This window comes from Otolemur garnettii, unplaced genomic scaffold (assembly GCF_000181295.1).
Source record: "Otolemur garnettii isolate 467f Iridium unplaced genomic scaffold, OtoGar3 scaffold00007, whole genome shotgun sequence".
Lineage (NCBI taxonomy): Eukaryota > Metazoa > Chordata > Mammalia > Primates > Galagidae > Otolemur > Otolemur garnettii.
In genome coordinates, this window is record NW_003852402.1 from 28,715,989 (window position 1) to 28,719,385 (window position 3,397).

General features: G+C 37.9%; 1 pseudogene; it reads right to left on the bottom strand.

Annotated features, from left to right (window-relative positions):
• The window catches only part of LOC100947723, a 6,336-nt pseudogene extending 3,207 nt beyond the window's left edge, over positions 1–3,129 (bottom strand).
• Between the last annotated feature and the right edge of the window lie 268 nt (positions 3,130–3,397).

Genomic DNA, 3,397 nt, shown 5'->3' on the forward strand with positions numbered 1-3,397 from the left:
AGAAAGAAAGATAGATCATATAAAAGCACCATTTGGATTGTACATTAATAATCACTCCCAGAGCCTTGTGTAAGGATGGGGAGAGAGATAGGGGAGAAAGATAGATTCAGATTTAAAAGAACTGTTCCAGATTAATTGATAAAGGAAAGAAAAGTGAAATAACAAGAGAACGCTCACACATCATTTCTAATCAAGCTCCATTTTGCCACTGCCTTTTCTTCTCCTTCATTTCCTCCCCCTCCTCCTCCTTCTCTTTCTTTCAAGGGTTGAAATTGGCATTTCAGACTTTATTATTTATTCTTTCAGGGTAGTTCTTAAAAAGCAAGAGCAGAGAAGTGTCACTGGCTTATTGTTTTAGGAAGGCCCTCTGGTCACATCTGTTTATGGGGAGAAAACAATGACAAGTTCTGACAATTCTGTATACTTGTTAATTATTTGGTAAAGCGTTCAGACCCTTTATACAACATTATTAATAATTACCATTTAATTGTTTTGCAAGCCTAACTTTTGAACACTGGCTTTATTAAATGAACCCACTTTTTTTTTTTTTTTTGGCTGGGGCTGGGTTTGAACCGACTACTTCTGGCATATGGGACCAGTGCTCTACCTTTTTGAGCCACAAGCACTGCCCTGAACCCACAATTATTAAGTGCATTTTTAATATTATTTGTTAATGAGAGAGAGAGAGAATTAATAATGGAACTTAAATAGAAGCCTTCCTTTGAAGAATTTTTAGTTTGGCTTATTAAACAATACATGGATAAAAGCAATACATGAGAAGAAACTCACACGAACTTAAATAGATTATTTCTCAAGTACCAAATTATATGATAGTAGATATAAAATGCTGTAGGAAATAAGAAAGGAAAGGGTAAGTCAGAAAAGATGCCCTCTAGTCTGCACAACTTTGAAACAGGAAAAGAACTTGGAAATTATCTAGGTAGACCCTTGTTTTATGTACAGACTTCAAAGTAGGGATAAAAGCAAGGCAGATGCATGCAAACCTCCAGTGATCGATCATCTCGCCCCATGAATGCCTAATTCTACAACTATCTATGCAAGCAAGCACCTTCAGAAGGAGCCAGAAATCAGATGTGCAATCATACTACCTCATTTTGACACTATATCAAGGCAAGAGGCACAGAAGAAGGTAGCAAAGATGGTATTCCACCGCCCACATCCCTGGCAGTGCCACACCAGCAGTGTGGTGCCAGCAAGTCCAGTAGAAAGAAAATCTACGTGTCCAACAGAAGGAGAGTGAAGCGATTGTGGGGCTTTGAACTGAAATTCAGGGCTTCCTTGACACAGGGAAACAGCATAGGGCAGAATTCTACCAGTGTCCACAGAGGGAGCAGTGCTTAGAACACCCAGCCATATGGAAATTCTGTGCTTTAAAGCCTAAGTTCTCATTGTTCCCACTACCAGTTGACAGAAAGCAGCCCTGGGGCCCGGACTAAATTTATAAGCCAGTCAGACCACAAAGTTTGCATTCTTTGGATGCTTCCTGCAGCTGTGCTGGTTCAAAACTAGTGGGTTTGGGATGTACATAACCCAGTGAGACATCAGCAATGACAAGCCAGTACCTGTGTCACCTCTCTTCCTACTACAGGCAGCGTCACTTGGGAAGAATCTTTTTTCACTATAGGAAGGGAAAGGAAGAGCTCAAAAAACTTTGTTTTGCAACTTGGGTACAAAATAAAGTACTAAGTAGACTCCTAAGGACTCTGAGTCCTGGAATCCTAGATCCTGGATGGCTTTTCATGCTTGGTTCAGGAGGAAATATGCTGCCTTGAAGGGAAGGACCCAATCTTGGAAAGATTCAATACTTGCTGAGTAAAGAGCCCTTAGACTTTGAATAAACAACAGGGGTGTCAGCCAATAGTCACCACTGGCTTTGATTGAGATTAGGCTGGCCTCAAATGTGACTTGATGCTGGTGGCCTTGAAAGAGCACTCATGTCACTCTCCTCCCAAATTTAGCAGCCCAGCACAGAGTGTAAAGGAAGGAAGTAAGACACTTTGCCTGATAATCCAGGAACTTCTCTTATATTTTACCTAAACTCTCCAAGATGGTACCATCAGGAATGCATTAAGCCAAACATTACTGGGCTTGGTGCACCCCCCGTGATGACACAGCTGCAGTGACAATGCTCAATTCTGTCTGAATGTCTGGAGAGCCTTTAAAGAGGACAAGTTTAAACAAGCTCAAATTGTGATGATTAAAATAAATAACTAACTCTTCAATGCCCAGTAATGCTTTGAGCATTCAGAAAATTCAGACATCAAGAACATTCAGAATGACATAACCTTACCACACAAACTAAACAAGGCACCAGTGACCAATCCCGGAGTTATGGAGATTGGTGATCTTTTAAAGAATTCAAGATGGTATTTCTGAAGAAGCTTGATGAACTTCAAGATAATACAGAGAAGGAATTCTGAAGATTATAAGAGAAATTTAACAGAGATCGAAATACTTTTTAAAATTCTAGAGCTTAACAATTCAATGGACAAAATAAGAAATGCATCAGAGTCTCTTAACATCAGAATTGACCACACAGACAACAAGTATTAGACTGAAGACAGGAAATTTGAAAATACACAATCAGAATGGAAAAAAAAATACATAAAAATGAAGTACATCTATAATATCTAGACAATAGCATCAAAAGAGCAATTCAAGGAATTATTGGCATAAACAGAAGGTAGAGAGAAAGGTTGGGGTAGAAAGTTTATCCAAAGAAATAATAACAGAGAAATTTCAAAACTTAGAGAACGATATTAACATTCAGGTACAAGAACACGAAGTAGAATTAACATCAACAAGGCTACATGAAGACATTTAATAATCAGGTTCCCCAAGGCCAGGAATAAAGAAAAGATACTAATGGAAACTAGAAAAAAGAAGTAAATAACATATAAAAAAAATCTCCATTACATCTGGCAGCAGACTTCCCAGTGGAAAACTTATAGGTAAGAGAGAGTGGCATGACATATTACAGTGTTGAAGGGAAAAACCCTTAATGTAGAACATTATACCTTTCAAGATTACCCTTCAAACATGAAGGAGAAATAAATTTTTTTTTCTCAGACAAGCAAACCTGAGGGATTTTATCAACACCAGACCCATCCTACAAGAGATATGAAAAGGAGTTCTTCAGTTTGAAAGGAAAGGATGTTAGTGAGCAGTAAGAAATCATCTGAAGGTACACAATTCACTGCTAATAGTAAGGACATTGGTACAATGCACAGTATTGTTATACTTATATCAACCTGTATCTTGAGTAGAAAAACAAAATCACAAACCTTTTAAAAATAACATTATGAGAAATAATCTAAAAATATATGAATGGAAAAAAAAGTTACAAAGTGAGGTAGGGTATGGAGTTAAAGGGTAG